The sequence below is a fragment of the Macrotis lagotis genome, chromosome X (assembly GCF_037893015.1).
Source record: "Macrotis lagotis isolate mMagLag1 chromosome X, bilby.v1.9.chrom.fasta, whole genome shotgun sequence".
NCBI lineage: Eukaryota > Metazoa > Chordata > Mammalia > Peramelemorphia > Peramelidae > Macrotis > Macrotis lagotis.
The window spans coordinates 550,697,514-550,711,211 of NC_133666.1; the positions used below are offsets into that span (position 1 = coordinate 550,697,514).

The following is a 13,698-nucleotide window of genomic DNA, read 5'->3' on the forward strand; positions in this document are numbered from 1 at the left end:
GTGTCAGGAAGACCCAAGTTCAAAGCCTGCCTCGGATACTACAGTTGGATAACCTTTGCCAAAGCATGAAAACTCTTTCAGCCTTAATTTTCTCATTTGCAAAATGTGAACAATAATAGCACCTACTTTGCAGGTTTATCATGAAGTTATAAAGTGCTTTATAAACCCTATCGTGTTGATGATAGCTGTTATTATTAAAAGGAATTTGCTCCAACTTCTCTGAAATCACTTCTAAATAATTTCCAATCTTCTTTAATCTGGACATTTCTCAGAGATACTGAAATTTTATATTTGTTTGCTATTCACTGGCAAGTTTCGTTGAGAAGGCCACATGTATCTATGTTAACTATTTAAAAAAAAGTTACCATTTCAATATGACATTGCTCCTATTGTTTCTTACTACTAAGTTCAGTTTATTTCCTCCTTCGGTAGGCATAGGTACAATCTTATCTCTTTCTTTCCTATCCAGGATGATCTTTCTTTTTTGTTTATATTTGAATATCCATAGTTTTAGCACAGGATCTGTCTCATAACAAATACTTGATAAATGTTTGTTGCCTTGTCTTCCCTACCATGACCAATCAATTAGCCAAATGATCAGACAAAAACTTTTGCATCATGTGGTAGACATTGGGATAAACCCTGCAGATGTAGATACATGTATAAATACATATACATACACACATATAAAGTAAAAATAGTTTCTGCCCTCAAAAAGCTCACATTCTAATGAGGAAGACAATGTATTTAACTAAGGACATACCTGATCAATACATAATAAATAGGAGGGTATCCCAGGACAAGATGCTTACAATGAAGGAACTTGGAAATACTTTCTCTAGATGGTGGAATTTGACCTGAATTTTGAAGAAAGTCAGGGAAACTCTGAGATGGAGATACAGAGTGAGAGTCATCTAAAGTCTATCATATTTATTTTTACCATATGCAAGGCAAGGAAGCTAAGTAAAGCAATGGATGGACTACTGGGCCTGGATGCAGAAAGGCCTGAGTTCAAATATGACTTTGAGACTTATTAATTGTGTGACTTTGGTAAGTCGTTTAACTTCTGTTTGTCTTAATTCACTGGAGCAGGAGATGTCAAACTATTTGAGTATCTTTGATATGAAAATGCCATGGACATTGGTGTATTATGATTCACAAATTGTTGGACACAACATAAAGACTAAACAACAACTTCAATAAATCCTTGTTGACTTAAGTTCTAGTCATTCCTTCGTTTATTAGACACTTAGTATAACTTAGTATAACTCTTTTATGTCCTGTTTTTCTCTCTGTCTCTTTCTCCTTTTCTTTCTGCTTTGACTCTTTTTTTCTCTCTCTCTCCCCCTCTCTTCCTATCTATATCTTTCTGTCTGTCTGTCTCTGTCTTTTTCTCTCTCTCTGTTTCTTTCTCTCTTTCTCAATACACACACACATATGTATATTATATATATATGTATGTATGTATGTATGTATATATCTTTCTCCTCTTCTCTGTACTTGGGAGCTACTCAGTACATAACTGCTCCATAATGAGTGCTAATCAAGTTGATAGCCTGCCAAATATGAATACTGCCTCTCTTGGATAGATGTTTGTTGATCTCACAGAGTTCAATGTTACTCTCAGTTACCAGAAAGTGATGTGGGCAGTGGGGAGAGAATAATAATTGATAGAACATAACTAGTCACCAAGAATAGCACATTTTTGATAGAGGGGAATTTCAAATTGGGTTGATGAGCTCTTTCAGAATCCTGAGAAAATTCTGAAGCTACTTCTTCTAATTCATCAAAGCTACTGGGTCTGACATTTCTTTACAACAGATATTTTTCCCATGTCCTTGTTATGAAGTCTGTCTTGTGGAGGGGTTTTCATTTCATTCAGCAACTTTCTTTCCCCATGACAGGAAAGAGAAAAAATAAGTAGATTGTTCTTCCTGGTCTTTTATTGATGTCATGTGGTGAGCAGGTTAGGGCTTATTCCCAGGGTAGGGGGGGTAACCTAGAAATAAACCTGGTGAATGCCCTCCTCCAGTATTAGGGCTTGTGTCTCAATATTAGTAGGGTGAGACTGACCCACCATGGCTCTCTTCTCTCAAGAGTGGAATTATGCTTTTTGCTGAATAGGTAGGGAGTAAGAATAAATCATAGGCCTCAAGACAGTTAACCTAAAATGCTGAAAGAGACCTCTTTTCTCCTTTCTCCTATTGAAGCAGCTTAGCTTAAGGCAGCTTTAGTTGAAATGAGAAAGCTTAGCAGTCTGCTAGATGGAGATGGATTTGGGAATGTGAGTGACCCAGTGGAAAAATGATGACTTTACTTTTTGAGTACAGAAATGGGGCACTTTACTTTGTATCCTGGGGTAGCAGTCCTGAATTGAGGAAGACTCATCTTTCTGAATTCAAATCTAGCCTCAGCCTCAGATACTAATTGTATGACCCTGGGGAAGTCACTTCAACCCATTTGCCTCATTTTCCTCATCTGCAAAATAAACTGGAGAAGGAAATGGAAACCCACTCCAGTATACCTGACAAGAAAACTCCAAATAGGATGAAGGAGATGTGGAAATAAGTTAAAAAGATTCAACAATAGCAACAAAACTTTGTGTCCTGCACCTAGTAGGATGTCAGTGAATTGATTTAAATTGAATTAAAGCTTTAAGGACTTATGACTAGTGATGGGTGGTTAGAGAAGGATAAAAACTGAAGTCATATTTATCTTAGAGACATTGATCCCTTTGGCCAAGGGCTGGACCCCTTGCTCCTGGGAAGATTCAGGAACATATAATTCCTGGACTAAGAACCTGATTATTTGCCAAGTCTGTGGAGGAAGGAAATGATCTGAAACCCTGGAGTGGAATTACTGAGCGAGCCTTGACCTCCAATGCCCTCTTGCTTCATGCTGTCATAAATGTCCCTTTTGCCTTTTTGCCTGGCAAGTGTCCTATGGAAAGTTCTTCCTTTCATCCCATGTCACATTAAAAAAAATAACGAACACTTGCTCAAGGGGACTAATAGTATTTTAAAAGAAATTTGAAAAGGAGGAACCTAGGCGGCAGAGTATATAGAATGCTGAATTTGGAGTTAGAATTGTGTTTGAATCTTGTCTCAGAGAACTTACTATGTAAACCAAGGGCAAGTAATTTAATCTTTCTTAATTTCAATTACTTCATCCCCAAACTGGAATAATAAGAACCTCTAACTCACAGGTTTTTTATATAAATTTGTAAAGTATCTTGCATACTTTAATGTACTATATAAATGTTGGATATTATTAATAAAACATTTTCAGCTTAGCAGTACCTGTATAGTGAATTGTTTGGTCCAATTCTTCTTCTTTTCTTCTTCTTCTTCTTTTCTTATTTTTCCTCTGCCTTCTCATCTTTTTCCTTTTTCCTTCTCCTCCTTCAATTTCTCCTTTTCCTCCTTCTTCTACTTCTTTTCCTGCTTTAGAAGGCTATGATTTGTCTCAATGAGAAAGTCAACACAAGAATTTTACTTTATGGAAGGAGCAATGAATGGAATAAGAAGTCTGTAGATTCAAGACACAGTTGAGAGTAGGAATCAAAGAATTTGAGTTTTGGATGGGATCCCTATGGACTTCTATATCTACCCCATTCTAACTTGCCTGACATGGTAAACTCTTGAAGTTGGTCCATTTTACTTAGAATAGTTCAAATTATTAGGAAATTTCTCTTGAAATCAAGACTAAATTAATTCATTTTCAATTTCTACTCACTTTTCCTAATACTGACCTTGGGGACAAATAGATTAGGTTCAATCCTTCTTCTGTTTGATGAGCCCTTCAAATACTTAAATACAGCTATCTTGTTCCCCTTAACTCTTCTTCTCTATGCTCAAAGTCTATCAACCAATTCCCCACTAAGAGAACTAAAAGGAAATTTTAACTATAAAAAGTCAAAGGTTGGAGAAGGTCTCTTCAACAGGTTAAACTGGAAAAGACATAAAAAATTTTGAGCCTGATTGTTTCTAAACTTGACATCATAAAATCATTGGTAGTATGTGGTAAGGCAAAGCAATAAAACTACATTCAATCAAAGTTTATTTAGCATCTCATATTCAGTGAACTATGCTATGTATGGGGACACAAAGGCACAAGAAGAAAAATAGTCTTGTCCTCAATGATTGTACATTCAATCTGAGATAAGTTAAATAAATGCAAAATATATACTGAAAGAGTTTATACTAACTTTCCCTGGGAGTATTGATAAAAAAGATAAAGTACAGACTGAGAGAATCCAGAAAGCAATTCCAAGTTTAATATACCTCAAATGTAGTTCCCAAGTTCTAGTCTAGAGCTTTTGTTTTACAGAATGATTTTAGCAAGCAACCAGGAGAAAATAGTGTACATATTAAGCTCTTACATACTCATTACTAGTAATTCATTTGATTTGGTGCCTTAATGTTCACAGAATTTTCCTATACATGCTAGCATTTAAACAAAATGTCTTTCTGGTCATTTTATTTTTCAAAGGAAGAAAATGTGTTTAGGAGTACTGCTACATTGAATTTTATTTAAAACAATGAGAAATGACTGTACTATTGTAGACCTTATGATAGAAAAGTAAATCAAGATCATTCATCATCTTATGTGTCTTGAGTGCATGAGTGTGTGTGTGTGTGTGTGTGTGTGTGTGTGTGTGTGTGTGTGTATTTTTGGTCTGTGATTTTGTGAGAATGTTTGTGAAAATTCCATGGTCATTTTCTTTATCAATAAAACATGGCAAGACAACATGATTCATCACTAATCCAGAGTCTATGTCTGTATCTTATTATTTTGGAAGGTTGCCTGGTCACTAAGAAGTGAGGTGACTTGTCAATGGTCACATGATATTTGGTAAAAGTAAGAACTCAAGTCTTCCTGATCCCAAGGTTGACTTCTTATCCATTAATTCACAATATTTGTTTTAGATTAATAGATGAATAGATTTTAAAACATTAAGAATGAAGACAAGTAACCTAGTCTTGATATTTCTAAAAGGAAAATCCTAGAGAATGGGAAGAGGCTCTCAAGAATGTAAGCCAGTCAATATATTAGTAGATAATTCTGATGAGGAAAGAACAAAGAGGTATCGAAAGACCCTGCTATAACTGGAATGAGAGCAATTTGACAATGTCTGATTTTTAAAAGGACAGTGGCATTGTAAGTTCAATTTGATAGCAGTATAACTTAGCCATCCCAAAAGACCAACTTGATCTGAGTTCTTTTTGAAGAGGAAGTATAAAGTAGCCATTATAAAGCGGGTTCATAACAGTCCTTGGGAGGTTCATGTTATTATTTTTATAATTGGAGAAAGTGAGACAAGAAGGGGTTAAATGTCTTGCCCAAGGTCACACAGATACCAAAGTGCCTAAGGGCCATATTTGAACTCAAGCCTTCCTGACTTCAAACCCAGTACTATCCATTGAGTCATCTATCTACTATTCCTCTTGATGAGTGGTATTGTTGTTTTTGATTCCATATGGTGTAAGGTAACAATATATTTGCCTACTCCCCAGCCATTGGACAGAGAGTTTGTTTCCTGCTTTTTTTCTTTTACAAATAGTATTGCTATGAATATTTTTTTTGTTCAGAACAATCGTATCTGTCTGGCATAAACTCCTTAGGGAATAAACCTAAAACTGGGATTGCTGAATCAAAAGGTATGAACATTTTGACATTTCTATTATATAATCCCATTTTGCATTCCAAAGCAGAGGAACCACTTCAAAAATTCACCATATAATTGTTCCCACATCCCAACAGGGAATTTCATCATCTTTTACTATTTTTCCAGTTTGTTGATTGCTTTGTGGTTCTTTGGAGTTATTTAATTTGTATGCCTTTGCTATTTGTGGATTTTAGCAATTTCTCAAGTAGTTGTTGATAGATGGGGTTCTGTTTTTCAGAATTATTTATTCATATCTTTTAGCCAATTATCTCTTAGACACAGAATAATTCTTATTCTTGTGAAGTTGTGTCAATTCCCTATTTATTTGGATATACAACTTTTAGTTATAATGAGATAAAAATATACTACTTTCAAAAATATTTTCATTGATATCCTTGTCTTAACATCATCTCTGCTTCCTATTGTATACCTTTCTCTTCCTCACTTCTCAGAGAGGCATCTCTTATATATACTCAATTGGATCTGTGAGTTTATTGATTCAAGGGTTTCTTCCAGGATTTCCCATTTTTGCTTCCTATCCTACTCAAACCTTAAAGTGTTAGCTAATCATTCATGGTACTAAAAGAGAACATTTAATATATGAGTACATGTTCTTCTAAAAGATCGCCACAAGGACCACACAGTGTTTTGCAAGTCTCTTTCCCTTCCTCACAGTATCAAACTACTGACAAAGATTAGTCACCAAAGTCATAACTCTCAAACCTGGTATTACCATTACACTGTGGTGCTTCAATGATATTGGAAAGACCTAAGTCTAAAAGACCAAGGTTTGTCATTGGATCATCCAGGCCAACACCAGAAGATATCCTATACAATCAGGCCACAGGGTTAAGATGGTTCTGGAAGAGGTAGGGAGAGAGTGTCTTTGGCCAGCACTCCATCACTTTAATTAAACTCATGTGCATATCATGTCATCATTTACTTGATGCTATGGTCTTTGATTATGAAGGACAACAATCATGCATATCACTCTGGCTGTTCTTTTTTCATCATATGTGACCAGCACATATTTTCTTCCTATTATATAATTCCTTAGTGATATCAATTACTTTTATTTTTCCTTAGAATTATGTGTTCATTAAATGTTGTAGTCTGCACATATCTTCTCTGAGCCTCTCATATATCTTCTGGTTGATATCAACTTGTCAGAAGGTCTTTATGGAAATTGATGCTCTATGGCTAATCTTTTAGGCAGATTGTTAATTCTGAAAAATTTGATCTTTCCTCAGTGAATGAAAACTTCTTTGAATGCTCATAGATACTCTCCAGGAGACTCAACAATGTCCTATGACTTGATCTGACTTGATCTAATCTGCACATCAAGAACATCTAGAGGACCTTTATTAATAGAGAATCTATTGCTGATATGAATTGTTGAGTAGTTTCAGTCATGTCTGACTCTCCATGAACCGATTTGGGGTTTTCTTAACAAGGAAACAGGAGTACTTTGATATTTTCTACTCCAGATTATTTTACAGATGAAGAAATTTAACAACTAAGGTTAGGTGAGTTGCCCAGCATCATACAGCTAGTAAGTGTCCGATGCTGGATTTGAACTCAGAACTTCCTGACTCCAAGGCCTGTGCTCTATCTGCATCACCTGGCTATCTTTGATGTGGATAATGGGCATATGTCATATACATCTGTTAATGAATTATGAGAAATTCACCGATTAGGATTATTTCTGTTATTATATCTTCTAGGTATGTCACCTATACAGAAACAGTGCATACTTAGTCACATGTGATTGTTCCTTGGGATAGAAGCAAGTTGTTGCTAAGAGAAGAATTGGTATAAGAGAGAGTGGGGCCACTAGAAAAGATGATCATGCTTGGTGTTTGATTGGATCGTGAATAGTAGAGGTGAAATATGAAGTGACTAATTGGCAGTGATGTTATGTCAGATTCCCATCAGATTATAATCTGGCTCAAAGTTGAACTTCTGATTCTTCTTGTTGCTAATGCTTGTTATGATTTGTTTAAGCTCACCATTACTTTCCATGTGGGAATAAAATTTCCAGTCATGTAGTCAAGCTATATGCTATGTCAGGTAACTCTTTTACTCCCATCCCCCCTGTCATGTTTTTGGAGAAATTCAAGACTGGAGCTAAATAGAATTATTGCTGATAATGAAGATAATGAGCAAATTTGAGATTTGGGGGCTTCTTTTCTAAATCTACTCAGGGTAAAAACAGTGACAGAAAAGGACAAAAAAAAGGTGGACTCATTGTCAGTATATCAGTAGTGTGATACTTGGAGGAAGGGAAGGAGACTTACAAAATACTGCATGGTTCTTGTGACAATCTTTTAGATAGCTAGTGCTAGCTAACCACTGTGATAGATTTATAGACAACTTATTTTATTCCATTCATGTATGTTTTCTCTTTAACTTATGTATCATTTTAACTTAAGTGATGCAATTACTACTTTAACATTCTTTGCATATTTAGCATTAATACTCTCATTAACTTATGAGTCTTAATCATGATAATGTAGATTTCTTATTTATTTCTATTTCTCTTATCTCTGTTATCTCTTTATGTTGACTTCTACTTTATCTGAAATTGAATATGGGGGTTCTTTTGGCTTAGATGTCTTTGCTCTCTATCAACATGGAAACATTTTCTGGACAATTCATTTTGATACCCTTTTCTTTTTTATGAGTGAATTTGATCTATTTACATCCAAGATCATTATTGTTAAATTCGACATTTTACTATACTAATTTTAGAAAAATATGTCCTGGATCATATTCTCTGAATTTCCATGTGTATATACACATACACACTTATAACAGAGTCTACCATCTTAGTTTTACTAAAGTATTTCATGACATTTTTGTTCTTCCCTCATTTTTAGAAATCACTATGTTAGGAACTACATTTCACCCCCTCTATTCCTCCGATGTCTTAATTAATCAAAACTTTATATTTATTACTCTTACTGGGGAGAGAATAACCTTTTCTTTTCTTTCATTCATACCTCCCCAACTTTCAAAGTCATCTACTTCCTTTGGAGCTCTTCCTATGGAGTTTTTAAATTTTTGATGACTCTTAGAACCCTAAACTTCAAAAAGATCTTATGCTTCCCCCCCCTTCTTCCAGAATATAAATGACTTGAGACACTACTTAGTCAGTATTTTGTCTTTTTATTTTGCTTCATAGCCAATTTGTATATCAAGGATATGATTAAAGACTGGCCAACAACCAGGAATGTTTGGAAAGTGTCAGGTTAATTTTCAAACAACATTTTCTCATGAAATGTTATGTTCAATATTTTTGAATAAATATTTTTCAAAATAGCCAGGATCACATAGCCAGTAAGTGTTGGAAACCAGATTTGAAATCAGAAAGATGAGTTTTCTTTGGTCCAAAGCTTTACTCTATCCACTGTACCACTTAGATGCTCAGTTATTAGTTTACTTTGTTGTACTTTTTTAAGGCTATTTTTGAGTTGTTATAGAAGATCTTAACAAGTTACCTTCTTTGATCCCCATTCCAAGGTCTTTCCAAACTCCAAATTCTTTGATTCTATAAAGGTTAATTGAATGAAAGATAAAGGAAGAGGAAACACCTCTAAATCCATGAATATTAGAATATTATGTCATATGATTGGAAAAATATTTGGGTAGTATGAAGAAGTCTAGACTTAACCTGGGGTCCATGAACTTAAAAACAAATAAGTTTGATAACTATATTTCAACATAATAGTTTCATATGTATCCTATCTTATCTTTTGCATTTAAAAACATTATTTGGGGAATGTTCTTATAGGCTTCACCAAACCACCAAAGGGGATGATGGCAGAAACATAATATACCTAAACATAAATAAATAAATGAATATATATATATATATTCATTTATTTATTTATGTTTAGGTATATTATGTTTCATATATTCATTTATTTATTTATGTTTAGGTATATTATGTTTCTGCCATCATATATAGATATATATATATATATATATATATGTGTGTGTGTGTGTGTGTGTGTGTGTGTGTGTAGACACACATATATACACATCACACACATATAATATTTTAATCTATTCCCTTGCTAGGAGTGCTAAATTTAAAGAAAGGAGTCTTAGAGAATGGAGGAATTAGAGTGACTAAATTTTTCAGCTTATCAGGTAAATTTTGGGGATTTCTTTTCCTTTCCAGTGTTTTGTATTTTGTTCCTTACCCTTGGCATTTTCTACTGTCTTAGCAGTGGTCTTCTAGAGAAAGGTAGAGATACATGATATCAAACTGGTTTTCTTTTCCCAAGTAGCCTGCTCTGATTGTGCACTTTGGATAGAAGGAAACCCTTGCCTTTGCCAGACCTTTAATCTAGGCCTGACTGAAGTTTTAAAGAAGAGAACAATTATGTTCTTACTTCAAGACACACCAGTTTGGGATAGTATTATGGATTGTGAGAGTGAATGAATTGGAATAGAGGAAAGGGAATTTCCACATTGCTCAGGGGAAGAGAACTAAAGAATATTTTGTGTGTTTGGTTAATTACAAAAAAAACCCTTTGAATTTGTTTAGTGTTTCTATGATAACTTTTATCTTAGATAATAAAACTGTTCCCAATTTCCAGTACTTCGCTAGATTTTTGTCAACCTTTTCCCAGCAAAGAAAGTCTAATAAAAAGACTATCACTCCACTACTACTACTAATAGACTATTAGTACTGCTACTAATATTAATAGCAATGCCATCTGTAGCTCACATCTCTTCAGTAACTTCTCATTCCCTATTAAGGTTCAAGTTACTCTACATCTAAGTTTCATTAAGAGAAGGATTTCTGATTTATCTTTATATCTCCTGAGTTCCTAAAATGCAGTTGTCTGTAGAGTGATGATAATGAGGATAATAATATTAATGATGATGATGATGATGATAATTCAAATTTCTATGACATTTTTATTCTTATCCTTAAAATATTTCCTTTTATTGACCCATGATGAAAAATAGTATAATGAAAGAATATATTATTATATATTATAATTATAATATAATTATTGTATCAAATTTTACATTTGCTATACCTGAGGCTTAGAGAGGATACAACAAATCATTGTTGGAGTCTAGATCTAAACTCAGCTTTCCTGTCTCCCAAGTCTAGCATTCTAACCTGGGAGGAAGTATGGTACAGTGGGGAAAGAACAAGCTTTGAATTCCATGAATCAGGCTTCAAATCTTACCCTTGTGGCTTATGACATCTGAGAACTTGGGCTAATTGCTTAACCAACTTCAGTTCCCTCATCTTTAAAATAAGAGTGTTAGACTACATGGCTTCTGAGGTCCTTTCCACTCCCAGATTTGTGATCATTTCCTTTGCACTATATGCTGTGATGGGAAGCACTTAATATTTAAAAAAATCAATTGGGGAACACAGAATGAAAAAGACATTTCTTCTGCCTTCAGGGAGTTTATTATCATCTAGTCTGTCAAGACATTCTATTCACAAAAAGTATAATGCACATTATAGAATGAGATGAAGTCAAACAGTTTTGAGATATTGGTAATCACTTCTAGGGGGAATTAAGAATAACTTTATAGAAGTAGTTCTTGAGTTGGGTCTTGAGGAAAGAGAATGATCTGAGAAATTAGAACTGTGGAAATTGTGTAGGAGAGACGAAAGGGTTAAGTGTTCAGGCAGGTGGTGCTTCTGTATCTCAGGAAGGAGAGGAGCAGGAGGTTAGGAAATAAGCTGAAGGTATTTGCTAGTCTTGGTATGCAGGAGTACAGAGTGGGCAGAAGATCATGAAATTAGGTATCTTCAAATCTTCTAATTGGAATGTTTGTCTGCCTCACCCAAGTGTCTTCCATATAAGACCATTTGCAGCTGGAAAGAAAAAGTATCTGGTGTAGGAATAAGTTAGAGGAAGATATGTTAAAGGTTTTCCAGTAACCCAGTGATATGATTATATTTTTCTGCATTCATCTATGAGAGGAATGGGAGAATTTCTGGGGTCAGTTCAGAGATAAAGGTGACCTTGGAAGAAGGGGAAATTTGAATATCCTTGCCTGCCAGAACTTGCCTGGTCTCAATAGGCAGGGAAAGAGAATGTATGCTTTTAGTGGATTGTGTGTATGGAGTGGTGGAAGTTGGAGGGCGGGGTGTGAATTTCACATTGAGAACATGGTCCAACTTGATCCAAGTTAGAAAACAAGAAAGTTAGACCAAGGTCAAAGTCAGATCTCACAAATGTCAGTAATCCTGAGGGGCTTAAAGATAGTCTTGAACAAGATTTGGGGTATATAAAACAAAGTCAAGTCTGGAGGCGTAAAGTCAGGCAACCCCGCAGATGGGGAAGCATGAAATATTGAACCTGAAGTCAAGAAACCTAACCTAGTTTGAAACTAGCTGTGTGATCCTTGAAGAAGTCACTTAGTGCTTCTAAAATCTTTGTTCTTTCTTAATTCTTTCTATATAAAATGGGGATGGTAGCAGCACCTAAGTCTCAGAGATGTTGTGAAGTTCAGGTGAGATAAAATATGTAAAGCACTTCTCAAATCTTAAAGTGCTACATAAATGTAGTGAAAATGCTACATCAAAGTGTTGCAGTAAATTTTTGTTGTTGACAATGAAAATTGTGCATGTGAATAAGGTGCAACAAGACATGAGGAAGGCTAGGTGACAGTGGATAGAGCACCTGCTCTGGAGTGGGGAGTCCCTGAGTTCAAATCCAGCCTCAGGACACTTAATAATAACCTAGCTGTGTGCCTTGAGAAAGCCACTTAACCCCTTGCAAAAATTAAAACAAACAAACAAAAAAAGATGAGGAACTATAAAATTCTGAGAAATGGATGACATTATAGATATGTATGATCATAGAATAAGAGGCCAATAATATGGAGAAAAGAAAGGATAATGGATGGATACACTGTTGATCCCACGCTATTCTCTATCATCCTAGTCTTGAGAAGTTGAGGAAGCCCCTGACTGTTTGGGTAGATTAGGGATTTTATGGGACAGGAGTTGGGGAAACCATTGTTCTGTAAAGCACTATTTGATTACTTGTAACACCATTTGTGGGTTATATTTGGTCAAACATTTAATTATTACACCTCTAAAATGCTGTAAGATTTATTGAATTTTGAGTCCTGCCTATGATTGCCTTGATAGCACCATTTCACTTTGACTTGCAAGCTGTAGGTTCCTTGCCTCTGAAGTAGAAAGAGAAAGAACAAGAGCCCCCATGAGTTGAATAGGCCTAACTGGGCTTCCGTCTTCTCACTATAGTCACAGATCCACTTAAGGATGGTGATGATTGTGTACCCAAACAAAGAAATAATTGTGACTTTTTCCCTTACCCTAGGGGATTGGGGTTTGAAAGAAGTTACTTCCCTATTTCCTATAATCTTCTGTTTTTTATAGTAAAACCAACCAAGACTGTTCTTTTTCTAATAAAAAAATAAAATCTAATGTGCCTTTTATATTTTAATTGTAGTAACTTAACCCCTCTTCCACATATTGCTTGTAACAGGAAGAAAAACAATTGAGTTAAATTAAAAACAACTTTAAATATCTGATATAGTGATTACATCCGCTATCTAACAGCACACACACTTTTTTGTCCTCACCCTATTGCCATGAGCAAAGAGGTTTATTTCATTACCCAATCTCTTTAAAAAGTCATTGATTTTTTTTAATAAAAATTTTTTTCTTATTTCTTCTGGAGGCTATAGTGGTTAAGTGACTTGCCCAATAGTCATACAACTGAACTCAGACCTTCCTGACTCCAGTGCCAGTATTCTAGTCACTTTAGATGTTCTAGATGTCCTTTTCAATTATTCTTAATTTAAACTTCTTTTTATTAGTCTTTTTTATTTGCACTGTTGTAAAGTAAGGAATTGTTGTGGTATTTCTTTGTATCACTAATATCTCATGCATTGCCCTGGTAGATAGGAGGTGCTTACTAAGTGATTACTGGTTGAGGCATTGCATGCTTTATTCTTAGAGGATAAATTAAAATCCTACAATGCACCAATCTCTGGTTTAAGAAGTTGGAATT

The 13,698-nt window shown here is 34.9% G+C and overlaps 1 protein-coding gene and 1 long non-coding RNA gene across 2 annotated transcripts in view; one reads left to right on the plus strand and one right to left on the minus strand.

Annotated features, from left to right (window-relative positions):
* CPQ (carboxypeptidase Q) overlaps positions 1-13,698 on the plus strand; it is a 634,822-nt gene that overhangs the window by 213,811 nt on the left and 407,313 nt on the right. The window lies entirely within an intron of this gene.
* The window catches only part of LOC141497668 (uncharacterized), a 46,487-nt gene that overhangs the window by 30,938 nt on the left and 1,851 nt on the right, over positions 1-13,698 (minus strand). Inside the window, exon 2 of the long non-coding RNA XR_012471398.1 lies at positions 3,300-3,464. This is a non-coding gene — a long non-coding RNA (uncharacterized LOC141497668). The remainder of the gene's footprint in view (positions 1-3,299; positions 3,465-13,698) is intronic.